This window comes from Barbatula barbatula, assembly GCF_947034865.1.
Source record: "Barbatula barbatula genome assembly, chromosome: 3".
Classification (NCBI taxonomy): domain Eukaryota; kingdom Metazoa; phylum Chordata; class Actinopteri; order Cypriniformes; family Nemacheilidae; genus Barbatula; species Barbatula barbatula.
In genome coordinates this window covers 24,911,518-24,926,118 of record NC_136764.1, presented here as the reverse complement: position 1 = coordinate 24,926,118, position 14,601 = coordinate 24,911,518, and the positions used below count along the sequence as shown (strand labels likewise).

The 14,601-nt window shown below is 36.7% G+C and overlaps 1 protein-coding gene across 2 annotated transcripts in view; it reads right to left on the bottom strand.

Annotated features, from left to right (window-relative positions):
• tnr (tenascin R (restrictin, janusin)) overlaps window positions 1-14,601 on the bottom strand; it is a 124,995-nt gene that overhangs the window by 89,482 nt on the left and 20,912 nt on the right. For both annotated transcript variants that reach the window (XM_079453430.1, XM_079453431.1), the window contains exon 2: window positions 4,285-4,320. The gene's annotated coding sequence lies outside the window, so the exon portion shown is untranslated. The remainder of the gene's footprint in view (window positions 1-4,284; window positions 4,321-14,601) is intronic.

Here is a 14,601-nt window from a genome sequence, read left to right as displayed (position 1 = left end):
TAGACCGCAGCGTGTGCCCGTGGCCGGCACACGCTCTTACAAGACACGCTGTGATTAGCCTGGCGGTGTGCACTGTCCTGCACAGGCTAGTAAGCCTGCATGAAAGCAGCCAATGATACGGCAAGAAAAGAACATCATCTCCTCAAGTGAGATTTTGGCTCTTTTTAAATCTTTCTGTGAAAATTAGTGCAAAGCGACCACAAGCCAATGCTCGGTTGTTTGACGACATGCTGTGAAGACTAAACTCTCCTGTTTTTGCATGCATGAGTTTGTATCCCAGTCTGCAATAAGTTGAGTAACACAACAGAAGAAAAGTGATGCTTTTAATATGGATAGCTTGACAATCCTCAATCTTGCTCTGTCTACGAAAATTATGACTCTTCTACTTTTTACGATCGTCTCAGTTTCTGCCTCCTGCCATCCAATCCCATGCCGAACATAAGTTTCAGTGGTGGGACTGAGATCACGTTGAGGCATGACCGCTTGGCCCAGGTGCTATATACATTTTTTCAGGGCATGAGTTTAATGTCACTTCTCCTCATTACAGTACAGTCTCCCAATGCCTGTGCTAATTCCTCCACCGATCCCTTAGAGAAATCTCCTGGCTATCCCGGCTAGCATTAATCATTTTTATCGCTGGCATTTCGGCCTCGATCTGCACAGACGGGTGATGTTTTAAACCCTATGTGGATGGTAAATCTGCCAACTTTAATTAAAAAGGCACCTTTCCCCTTTTTTCCTGGTGAGATAATGGTCTCCAAACTTCCTCCAGGAGATCTTTGAGGACTGACCCCAAGGAAAAATATGTGTGTATTACAAACAATGGGACCATAAGTCTGGCTCGCACGTCTTGCAACATGACCTTATCATTCGAGTGAAATAAAATGCTTTTTAGGGGTGGTAACAAGTCTGTTGTAACATCTTATATGGTATAACTTCAACAGTGAATGAACAGTGGCCACATCATTCAAATTCAAACTACACATTTGACACATACAAACACACAGAAAAATAGGTTAAGTGAGATCCAGCAGGATAACCGTCACATGCCACAAAGAAGCAAGTCATCATCGGCCTCTTGTCTATCTTCATAAGCGTTAATGGCAGTGTGAAACTCAATCAATGAAAGCAATTCATTTCATTTTGCATGCGAATCATTCGGCTGTACTGAACACACACGCCCTTTCTGAAGAGCTCATGAACAGTGGGAATCCGGCTACCCAAATAAAAAACTCATTCATCAAGGTCAACACTGATTGTGCTGTTCTGCATTAATACGCAAATATTTATAGTGTTACATTCTGTGAAAAATCTATAACTTAATCCACTTTCTGCCAAATGCTTGTGAGAAAGGGCATGCTGGTATACTATAATAGTCTGCCCTTTTAACTACAAAAGCCTTTCTGTGAATTGAGCCTGAAACCCTGTATCCATCCATTTTCATCTTTTAGGGAGAGCGAGTATGAAAATTTGTCATGGAGAAATCTCCCTTTTTCTGGGGTTTGATTGACAGGTGATTGGACCAGTCATAATGCGATATAAATGTTGGTAAACTTAAATTTTTTAAAAAGTTGCTCATATGGGACAACGCAAATGGCAGATACCAGAGAGGCGGGGAATGAGTTTTACCCGTTCCCTAAACCTTCCAAAAACCTGTTGCGCTTACAAGATGTGCTGTCATTGCAGCACACTATAGACGGTTTCATCTTAACAACATTAACAAGCGTTACTGCGCATGAGCACTTTTGTGACCCCAACTTAACTTCCTGTACACATTTACAAACAATAAGAGCGCCTGTAGATTATTTCTGATACCAAAAGAAACCGAGAAGAACCTTTACTTCGCTAAACTTAGAATTTGGACTCCAATACCAAGCTACAAAATACTTGATAGGTACTGAAAACTTGTTGGAGGTGGGTCCAACAAATTTGGGGCTGGGTCTTTGTGAAGGTCAATTTGGGTCAATCCCACACAAAACAGTTTTAAACTATGTAGAGACACTTTCATTTTTGCTGTTACCACATTTATTCAGTTTGACAATACAATTTTCATTCCTTTTCAAGCACACGTCTTTTGAGTACCGCCTCCCAAACCAAACCTGAGAGTACAAAATGATTGACAGTTCAACAAGACCCATTACAGTTATGTCTGTCAGGTAGTGCGGACATATATGTGGTTTTCTTTTCTTAGACAGGTACTGTATGCACTTTAAAATGTTTTGAAACATTCTAAAATAAGTGATCATCAATTTATTGGTCTTTTATAAAATATAATATGAATCACTAGAATATAAGTATAGACGTAAATGTTACTGTGCATGCACACTCTTGTGGCTCAATCTTAACTTCCGGTACACATCCGCAAAGAGTGGGGGCCCTGCAGATTCTTTCTGACAACAAGCAAAAGATATAACGATATAAATTAAGAATATGTCTAGCCAGGATTATTTTGTGTTACCAGTACTAGAAGAACCATTACTTGGCTTAATTTAAATGCGACCCATTCAACAAACTGTTTATTTAATAAAATTAGCATACAATACAATTCAACATTTAGTTTATTTAATACAATTTCTATACAAAAAATATTAATATGAAAAAAAACTTAATATATTAATTAAATAAAGCAAATAGTCAGACCGATCAACAAACACAGAATGGAAGTTGACTTCGAGCCAGGTGCGTGCGTCCAATGAAACGTCTATAGTCGCTGTCCGACAAAAACCTTGTAACTCTTTTTTTGTTTTAAGAAAACATTACTATAGGTCACCCTTCGTGTTTGTCAGAATTGTTCATTTTCGTTTATGTAAACATTAAACAAAAAGCAAGGCAGTCTCAAGAATTAAAACACAATGTTTTTTTTCTTTCCTGAGAAGTACCAGTTTGGAAGTATCGGTGTTTCTGCCTGACAGACAAGATATTTACATATACATTAATGTATTCTTTTTTATGTGTATACATATTTTAAGTAGAAATACAGTAGGTCTTACAATCAACTGACGGGACTAAAATCTACATCCCATACTTGAGCTCTGTTTTTAGGCAGCAGAGATATAATAGAGATCTGTGTCTCATAGCCATTATCACAACATGACAAAAAGCACCATTGTGGCTTGACCAGGCCGAATAAAGATTCTTCATGAAGCCGAGTGCATTAGCAAGACTTAGAAAAAGCCTCAGACTCCATTGATTTCATGCACAGTGCAGTGTATTTAAACTTCCCCTCCATCTGTTCTCACAGACAGCGTGCTATTGTTTTTTTTCTGGCCTGTTCCTCTTGTGTCACACTTGAGAACGGTTCCATTAAGTGTGACTGGCATTAGGAGTGGCCAGGCTATGGGGGAATTCATCTTTCCCCTAATTGTCTTCACACACATCTATTGCCTGTTGACACTCATCTGAGGAGGTATCTAAACCGATTGCGGCTTGAAGCCTGCGGGGGTGAGCGGGAGGGGAAGTGAGCCATGTCTTCGCATTGATTTAGCGCCCTGGACAGCTACTTAGAGACCGCGGTTTCTCTCAGTGAGGCAAAATCAGCAATTACAGTAAATGGATTAGAGACCGTTTTGTTTTTCTGTATGCTGCAGTTTTCACGCTACATTGTTTTGTAAAATCAGTAAATGAAAGCGGAACCGTACACACAAAGGGTTGACGGTGATAAAGATTTTTCTTGCTGACCTTCTTACAGAAGACAGTGTGATGCCTTTGTTAGGACTGACAAGAAAGTTTCAAATATTTTCTTTTTTTTCTCTAGCTGTCAATTGGGAACTGATATTTCTTATAAACTCTCTTTATAAGCACCATGAATAACTCAGATCACATTATTGGATACAAAAAAATTCGGTAACACTTTTTACATTAAGGTACCCTTTATGAAGCGTTTATAAATGTGTTCATTAATGATTAATAAGTCATTTAAAAATGCATTATAAAGCAGTTATAACTGCTTTCGAGTCAAATAAATGATGAATGAAAACATTTATTAAGCATTTATAAGATGCGATGTAAAAATGTTTCACTATTTGGCAGGTATTTCATTAGAATCCCTCTTTTTATTAATGCAGTTATAACTGCTTCATTATGCATTTGTAAACGACTTATTAATCATTAATGAACACATTTATAAATGCTTTATAAAGGGCACCTTAATGTAAAGTGTTACCAAAAATTCTAATATCAAAATCATATATAGACGCAGACATAAGTAAATGTCTGCGTTTTTCCTAAAGTCAAATTAATTACATTTTTACTTTTGATTCAATTAAAATAGCATTGAAGACTTACCCTTTGACGTACTGCGCAGACCCCAGTGGTTCCCTCCTGAAACAAGAGACAAATTGCATCGTCACCATATTTTTCCACCTCCAATGCAATGATTTAATTATTCTCCCGAATTCTCCCAAAAGTGAAAACACTTTTTTGAAAAAGAAATATATAATAATTTGTTTGTTTTAAAGCCAAAAGCCCAACTCCATATTGCAAGAGAAAAATCTGTATGGTTGAAGATAAACATTAAGCTAAGCCAAGCCATTTGATGTTTTCTGTCCTTTAGCTATAAAGAGCTTGTTCTTTTTGTAAAAAGGGTCATAAAAGCATAACATTTGCACACGAGTTATGTAAATGTGGGCATGTTAATAAAATACATTAAGAAAATATTGAAGAGCTTTCTAGTCACAAATCCCTTCTGTGTGCGGGTTCTTTACAAAACGCGTTTACAGTCGGACAAAGCTTTCAGTTTGCTTAAGAACATTATTATGCACAATTCTCATAAATGCTTCAATTACCAGAGGTTTTTTAGTCCATAATAAATTACTTCTTTAATCTTTTAACTACGGTGCATAACTAATTACTACTGGTGTATCCTACTTCTGTGTGTGTGTCTATTCAAAGTATATTGGACTTTACTCCAACCTGGGTCGGCCATCCCTGCAGTTCTGTTACAATATGTAGTGTTATTAGCAAATTAAGGTTGTTTGGATTCAGTGTTGAATATGCTGACATAATGTAACACTACATGTATTATTGTATTCTGTAAAATCACTGAGAAAGTCAATGATCCGTGACTAAGGAGATCCTATTACGATGCTGGTGATTTATGGGAAACATTTCTTCTACCATAAATCACTCCATGACCTACTGTATGTAATATACCATTTTCCCAAAATAATAAATTATTGATTGTTTTGTTTATTAATTGACAATGTGATTAATCAAAATCATTTGAATGCAGCTTAAAAGAATCAGCAATTTCATGCATGCAGCAGAGGAAAAAAAGTATTTGCAGCATTTCTAAATTTATTACCGTATATGTGTTGAGGTAAAATTATAATTTTTATTTCATTCTGTGAACTACAAACACTATTTCTAATATAATTTATTTTTGCGTTTATTTGTTGAAAACGAAAACTGGAGAAATGCTCTGTATTTTTCAGACCTCAAATACTGGAAAGAAAACAAGTGTATGTATGTAACTCTCTGTAAATTGCTTTGGATTAAAGCATCTGCTAAATGACTAAATGTAAATGTGAATGTGTGTATTTATGAAAAGCATTCAAGCATTTTTTATGTGATAATCTCATTTTGATCACAGTTTTCATCTGTTTTGTTTTGCTGTCAGTCTGTAACATTGCTATTGGATGATGTTGTCACTCCTTTGATTTTGTTAAAATTCAACAGACAATTGAATGGAATGACCACAGTACATCTAGCAATGATGTTTAAATTAAAATTTGGAATACTCTCTTATTTCTTCAACAGCTGTACTGTATATGTCAAGTACGGATGGACAGGCAAGCACTTAAATAACAATAACACTAATAATAGCCATAGTACTGTCATAAAATAGTTATAACAACTTCTTACACAAAATGTTATCCTTTACCTGTCACTTGTAACACACACATACACATACATACACATAAAATAAATATGTCAAATAGTTGCTACACAATTATTTCATCACAATGTATTATATTTAACGTATTTCTGTCACCTTGACCTCACTCCCTTTTTCGGGACAGTCATTTTTAGAAAGGATGTCACAGATGTTTGGTGTGAAAGCAAATGGAATCAATGAGACACTTGTGGAAAGTGAAGGGTAAGAGATCTATAGACAGCACATTAGTCCTCTCTGATGACTGATGTGACTTTGAGTGATTAATGGTGCATGCGGCTGAAATAAAGACGTATTGATGTGACCTTTGAATTCGGGGTTTTGGTGCAAATGGACTGACATATATGTGAAGGACTTATCATCCTGACATTTCAATTCTCCTCCTGTTTTGAGAGCTTTTTTAAAAGTGAATGAACTTTTAGAAACATTGCACGCTATGAATCTAATAGTAAAACTCTTCCAGAACATCGGGTGCTGTGTTGGCATCCACACTAAAAACAGAATGCTGAATTTAGATTTAGGTCTCTTGATCTTGTCAAAGTCTGTATTTCAAGGCCCTTCATCTTTGTAAACTATATCCATGAATAGCTTTAATATGTCCTAGTTACTTGATCTGAGTGAAAGCAGCATATTAAGTAAAAAACGTTATATTATATTTCATCACACCTTCATACATTGCACTGCGTATCACAGCCAGATTCGAGCATGATGTCCCCTGAAATCCTGCCATTTTTCGGATGGGATTTTAATGAGAAACAATACCTTCTTTTAACTCGTAAGATAAAACACTCCTTCTGAAAGCACACCACAGATTTAATGTGGCATTATAGCACAGATGTATATCATGTTGCGAGACTCCCGGGAGGATGTTATTTAAACAAACACAGACGCTTCCATCTGTTAAGCTCATATTTACTATCCCATCCCAATTCTTCTTTCTCTCTTCTGTATGGGCAGTCCAGGTTAGTATCGATCCGGGTACTCCTACCTCATCCATCTAACTCTCTACCGCTGTCCTCCCAGCCGGAGCTTAAGGACCCGGGAGCTTGGGGCTACTGAGCTTTTGAATAGGTCAATATAATCCATGACCTTTCCTGGCCGAGATGCTGATGACCCATTCAGGTGGTAATGTAAACAAAATGTGCTCTCATGTTCTCTTACATATATTTCTGCTCGCAGAATGAACTTAAAAAGCAAAACAGGAAATGTCAGGGTTGTTTAAAGGGCATGTAAACACGGACTGAAATGGCACATGGCTTTCTGCAGTAATTTTACTTCATTTAATCATTTAGATGGATGTGTTTTGTTCTGTAGATCATCTGTTGTGTCGAAGGTTGTGCTTGTTGTATATTGAGCTGGCAAAATTCAGCAGATCACAAAGGAACGTTTCACAACCATCTGATGTTGTCTCAAATATCCATATGCATTATAGATGGCTCAACACCCTGGTGTATTAGAATATGGTTGTGACATTTTTTCCTGCCATCAAATTGTGTCATTAAAACTTTCGCAATCTAAAAAAAAATGTTTTTCTTTAGAAAGATAATTTATCATAAGTTCTATTTTTTGTCTTAATAATGTGTTGTTTATTTTCATAAAGCTTAAAGAATTTTATGTTTTGCACTTCTGAACAACACCCACGTTGTGCTGCGATAGAACGAGCATACTTCGTCAGACAAAGTGAAAGTTTTTCTATCCAAAATATAAGGCATTTTGTCAGAGTACGTTTTCATGACAATGACAGAACATTATTAAGCGTTATATAAAAGTTTCACTTACACACAACACCATTGTCAAAACAATATGCGCTGTAAAAACGCATTACAGCTTAGTGGATAGCGATGTCAATTTAAAGAGAAACAAAAGGCCAAAATGCTTTAAATACCCTTTGTCGGCTTGTATTTGTGCACTTTTTAAACATTTGCGTTTTCAGTCTCCCAAAATGTCAATTCCGTGTAAAAGAACTGCCAAAACGCATACAAGTTAAAGATGTTAATAATGGTCTCGTGTAAACGGCCTCTCAGTGTCTGTTTTGTCAGTTGTATGTTTGTTGTGTCAAACCCACAACCTTTGCACTGCCAACACAATGCAATTGGGCTAAAGAAACATTAAGAACACATATTTTGGATTATTTTACATAATAAATCACTGTAAAAAAGAAATAGTTGAGAAAACATAATAAAATAAGGCAACCTAATGCAATATGATTTTTAAGTTTTCTCAACGATTGTTTTATTGTGTAGTCAACCTTCAATTTCTTCACATTTGTAGTGCCATTTTTTGCTAACCGAGTCGACTAGGTCACCGAACTGAAATTTAGTTTTGATTTAACTTTATAACGTTGATCCTCGACTTAAGAAAGATCTAAAACATTGGTCAAATACTTTGTGTTGAATGCACTTTCCGCAGCAACTCAACACCAAAAAGACAAACTTCAACCATGGTGACATGAAAAGAACGTCATTCATTATGAAACAGCTCTAAATAAAACAGCATTGGTGACGACCACAACAACAGCATTAACACAGCCAGCCAACAATACAACATTCATCTTTTAAATATTAACCATACAATTGTGCTTCACATGCTGCAGTGCGTGATGGGAACTTTAAAACCTTGTTTTATGTCAAATCATTTTTCCAATCAACAAAAATAGAAAGATCTTTAGACGAATCTTGTGCAGTACACGCAAAAGACTCATTCATCTTAAAATGTAAAGTTGTATTATTTCCTGTGTTTGGGAGAACAATTTGCAAGTTGGATGTTTTTATGGTGTATGAGGTCCAAGTTTTGAAAACAGAAATGTTGTAACTGAAACACTGGATCTTCAGCAAATGTTGAATAGAGCTGCATGGCAAACAGTGTCCTGTCTCTCACTTCCTGGTGCTTCTGCTACAGTTCCAGTTGCATAACCTCCCTAAAAGTTTTAGCTACACACAGTTTCAAAAAGCAGCTACAGTCATATCAGTAATAGACATGGCTGAATTCCCAAACCATAATTTGATAGCAACACATATTTAATAAGTAAAACCGCTCTTCCACAAATAATTAATGAGAAAATTCGCATCCTTCATTAATCTCAGTCAATTCGGAAAACAAAGCTCGGGCCTCTGATCCATATTAATGTTATGAGTTTTCTGCTGAACCAATCTTTAGAAATTAAATACTGACTTCACCAAAGTTAGCTTCAGAGATTTTTTTTTGTGCTTTCCTGCAGAATGAACAGCCGTGATTTATTGCTAAGCTGTAAATCGTGCCGGTGAGAAGAAGAGGGTTTTATAGAAATACGTTTGCAGGCGCTGTGGTGACCCGCAGATCCTTCTCCATTCAATCACCACAGTGTGTTGAGCTGGTTCCAGATGGGTAGGAAAGAAGCGGCTCTTTGTGGTTCTCGCATCTCAGAAGACCAGACAGAGGATTTGTAGTATAAGTTTCATTCATAAACCTCTTCTGCCCGAAGAAAGACATACTCGCATTTAATAGGACAATCCCAAAACTGCAAAAAAAGACTTTCTTACTTAGTATTTTAGTCTTGTTTTACAGTACAAATGGCTAAAAGTTCTTGAATCAAGATGCCCTAAGAAAATAAGTCTTGTTTATAGACAAAAATATTAAAATTCATTGAATTTGTGCTTAGAAGAAGCAAACAAATCTGCAAATTTTGCTTGTTTTAAGCACGGATTCACTGAAATTTCATATTTTTTGTTTAAAAACAAGAAAGGTCATTTTGTTCATCAAGAAAATGCATCATGATTCAAGAGGTTTTAGGAAAACAAGATTACAATACTAAGTCAGAAATTCATTTTTTGCTGTTAAGGTGCTTTATCATGGGTGAGACGTGCAAGAATTCTCCTTTGAAAGTTCGAGTCTGCTACGCTCCTCAAGCAGTATGAATCCCTTGAGCACACTCAAAAATACACTTTTACATGTCACACACGAAAGCCAAAGTTTCAAATGAAAGCCAAAGTTTCAAAATGAACCTCACAACTTTAAAAAATAACAAGAGCAAATCCTGTAAGAAACAAGTTTCTGCTATTGTCAGAGTCAGCAAATTGGTCAAGAAAACCATGTTTTAAAATCAACATTTATTCCACAAGTAAAGCTTGTCATACACGGCGAATGTGTTTTCCCCAAGAAAAGAAAAAATGAATTGGTTTCTAAATTCAGAACGTGAAGCTGACTTTCAGCAAGTATACGCACAGAAAAGGAACAGCGAGTCCTACTACAGTAACAATGTAAAAATAGTGAAGGCTGGACGTGAGCACTTTATTTAACAGTCCTGTTTCCCATGAACATACGGTGTACTTGTTATTGTAAATATAATAACTGGGTAATAACTAGATTATAAACCTAAACCTAGCCTTAGTCCCATTTTATCCTATCTACTTTAAATGACCCGGTATGTACAGTGTAAGCACGCTATAGGTACACGTACTGTGAAGAAAAATGCAATTGTTTGGACTATGAGTATTTATTTTCCTGGTGTCTTTGTCATCGCTGGATGCTGCTGACCTTGTTTACGAATGCGTTTGGGTAAACACAGTCTTTATTTCCATCCCTTAGAGAAAGTGCTCGCTAGTCACACTTGTAACCTTGTTCCAAATGAACACGTTATCTCCAGGACAAGAGTTTTAAAGGACTGGAAGCTATAGCAAAAAACCTGCTTTTTATTCTGGGTAATGTGCAAGGGTCATCTTCAATAAACAAGTTATACAGTGTGGATGACAGGTTTGTGAATGACTCACCACCCTGATCTCATAATGTTCCTCTATTTAGATCATATCTATAAAAAAAACTTGCCGGCGTAGTCTTCAGATCTGGCGATAAGAAACAAGTAGAGCATCCACCACACTATCAAGTCAAAATTGCATGTTGCAGTGCCCACAACAGTGTTCTCCAATAGATATAGATATACTGTAGATTGTAATTGGAAGACACTGTTGTAAAACATGTTACCCGCTACAAGAGAAATGCAGGACTCCATACAGATTTTGCAACCAGTTTTTGAGATGGCGCCAGTGTTTTTTACAAGTACTCGCGCATGTGCAACCTGTCAATTTAGATTTTCTTCTAGTTGCTATATCTCACGTGAAAAGACGAGTGGATCGCAAGCCCACCCTTGAAGGCCGATGTGTGTGAGAAGGGGAGAGTCCGGAGCTGCGTGGCTGGGTGACTCGCTGTCGTCGCGTTGGTCATAGCCAGCGAGCTCATCGTTGACAAGTTATCAGACACAACAGGAGCGCATTACTACAATTCACTGTTTGCTGTGACAGATTTTTTAAGCCGGAGGACAAACGATTTGATATTTGCGAATATAAAATGACGCGCACGTTTTCTAACTAAAAAGTCTGCAGATTCCATATGACCCTGGTATTGAGTAATGTCATAAATAAAACTGCACATTGTCATTTTTGTGAGTTAACTTAATTTATTATCAAGATATTTGTCAGTAATACAGCTATTTTGGGGGAAAATGTCAATATTTGCAAAAACTTTCTACTTGGGCTCCCAAAAAAATCAATTAGGGGCTACAGGGCTCCTAGTAAAAAAAAGTCTGTAGCCCTGTAATGGCTAAAGCAAAGCCCCCAACTGTGAACCCGTCCTGCCTGATGTGTCATCGCTTCAATGCCAAAAACACCTCACCAGCAAATGATGATCAAAGAAACTTATGCAAATGTGGTGGTCCCAATGGATCAAAGCCCTGCTAGTGAGTCGTTTTTCATCTGAATTTTTTCATCATTGACATCATTCAGAAATAGAAAAAAGCAAAAGATAATCAAATCGTATTATGTTTGTTAATGCTGTAAAACGATAAAGGGCTGTTTCTGTAATGCTAACAGAATAAAAGTTTGGGTTTACATAATATATGCCTACGTGCTGTGCATATTAATTTTGTATTTATAAACACAGATGCCTATATTTAAGGAAACTATAAAAAATGATAAATGTTTATTTATCAAAATATTTCCTAAATAAATACAACATTAATATGAACAGTACACATATTGTACTTTCATTGGATGCGATTAAACGAGATTAATCGTTTGCCGCCCTAATGTTTATATTACATTTTATAATACGTGTTTCAAGGTATGTAGGCCCACGGGACATTCCCCTCTTCCTGCATCATCAGAGCCCTTAAGTCATGTGACATTCCCGGCTCAGGTGCCATCGAGATGACTGGAAATGTTAATGGATAGCTTTCACCGGGTGTTACTGATCTCCCTGATTGGCCCAGATGGAATCCCTGGCAGGGTGCATAGCGAGTGCCATCCATAGCTGTTTGATGTCCTGACAGATATCGCCAACAGCCTGCAAACACTGGCATCTATCCCTACACTTCAAAATGGCCACAACTTATCTTTGTGCCATCAGCACTTAATGACCACCACTGAACTCACACTCGTTATAATGACGTGCTTTAAGCGACTGGTCTTGACCCGCATTAAGACCCCCATCCCACCCCGCACTAGTTTACTTACAGCCACAGGACCTTTGCAGTGTGCACGCCATAACATTCACTACCAACTTGGCTCTCTTGAATGTAGCATAAAAACACTTACATTAGAACATCTGCCGACATCAGTTTACAATCAAATAAAAAATCCAACCAGTTTTATTTATTTGTACCACAGTATTTAAGATTAGAGAAAACACGGCAAAAAACAGTACAAGGAAAGAGATAATACAATAAAAATAAGACTGCATTTTATTTTGGAATTTTACTTGAATGGAAAACCATGATGAATAAAGATGTGAAGCATGTTCTGTAAGGTAACAAACGTTAAAGAGCACATATTACGAGATCATGTAAATTATTGAAAACGATTTGCGGGACCGCCTTTGATCTATGTCGCTTCATATAGTCCCCGCCTACGATTAGCTAGGACTCCTGAGCCTCATTCGCGGTAGACCTATCACAGCAGACTAGACCATCTGACCAAACAGATCAGAGTAGACTAGCGGAACGGAGGGGATTAGACGGATGATTCACCCAACGACTCATTTGAGAATCAGTCAAGAAGTAAGGTCAGAAAAACTGGCTATTATAACAAACTAATAGTGTTATTACACCTTGTATGTACGTAAACGTGTTTTTGGACACTACCTTAAAAGTCAAGGAATATTTACTCTTTTAAAACTGTTAAAGGGAAAGATACAGAGTGAAATAGCCTGACTCACTGCTGCATTTTTAAGCAGATGTGAAGCGATCGCATAAACCCAGGGTTTTAGGAAGCATGACAGCTTAAATCTGGGATTTTTAGAAGGGCTGAGATGAAAGGGTCTGGGAGGCTTCACCATGCTTTCACATCTTCAAAAGGCTCACAAAAGCATACATAACAAAGCAGATAATGTCACCAACTTCTACAGGTGAGTTGTAGAGATCATATTGACTCTCAACATCATTGGTTGGCTAATTCACCAATCTTTATATCAGGAGTAAAAAGTACAAGTGAAAATCTCTACCATGGGTTTAAAAATGTGACATTATATCACACATTCGTCTACTCCTCCCATCCGGGAAGAAGATGAGGAGCACCTGCTCCAGACAGACTTGGCAAGAATAGTTTTCTCCCACAGGCAATCACAGATGTGCATATGAGCGCTTCCTTTAATAACAATAAGAATTAAGATAATAATCCTCATAATAGAGGGAGGATCTGAAGCCTGTTGCCTGTTCCTACCATACACAATATTTATTATAATCTCTGACATTTTTGTTTCTCTTGAGAGTATGAACTCACTTTGAAGTTTATCTTATATATAGACACGGCAGTTGTAATGAGCCTTTGAGTAAAGGTTACACAACACGATGAGAATGTGACAGTACATTACACTGTTAAATTACACAGCAGCCTTGAGGGATTTCGACTTGTTAAATCACAATTTACTCTTAAACTTGTGTATGTAAGAGTGTGAATTTCTGTAGATTAACATCGATATGACTCACACGATTACAGGCTCTGTTAAAGGGATAGTTCGCCGGAAAAAAATCTGTCATCATTTAGTCACCTTCAGATTGTTCCAAACCTGTATAAATGTCTTTGTTCTGTTGAACACAAACGAAGATATTTGGAAGAGTGTCAGTAACCGAACAGATCTCATCCCTATAGTATTTATAAGGCAGTAAATAGGGGAAGAAATCTGTTTGGTTTTTAGCAGAACGAAGATTCTAACTATTAACAAGTTGCTTAACATGCATATTATTAGATATTGGCTGTTTATTAGCACTTATCAAGCACTTATCATTCTGTATGACCATTTTTCTACATCCCTGATCATACCCAGCTCCTAAAACTATCATACAAACTATTAACAAGAACCAAATGTTGAGGTTATTGAGGCAAATGTCGTAGTTAATGGTTTGTTAATAAAAATAATTGGATCTTAAAATAAAGTGTGACCAGAATTATATACAGGTTTGCAACAACCCAAGGTTGAGTAAATGATGACAGAATTTCCATTTTGGGTGAACTGTCCCTTTAAAAAACCAACGGTTCACTTACGATGTGATTCACAATACTGATCTCTCACAATACGATTTATTTTTACAAAGGGAGTTGTGAAATTAGAAATGAACAAGCGCCCTTTTATTACTTCTCAAATGCTGCACATATCTATATTTTATGTTAAATATCAAAACTAAACTGCAATTTTAAAACAAATTCCAAATAAAATAAAATTAAAAAGTCTCTTTAATATAAACA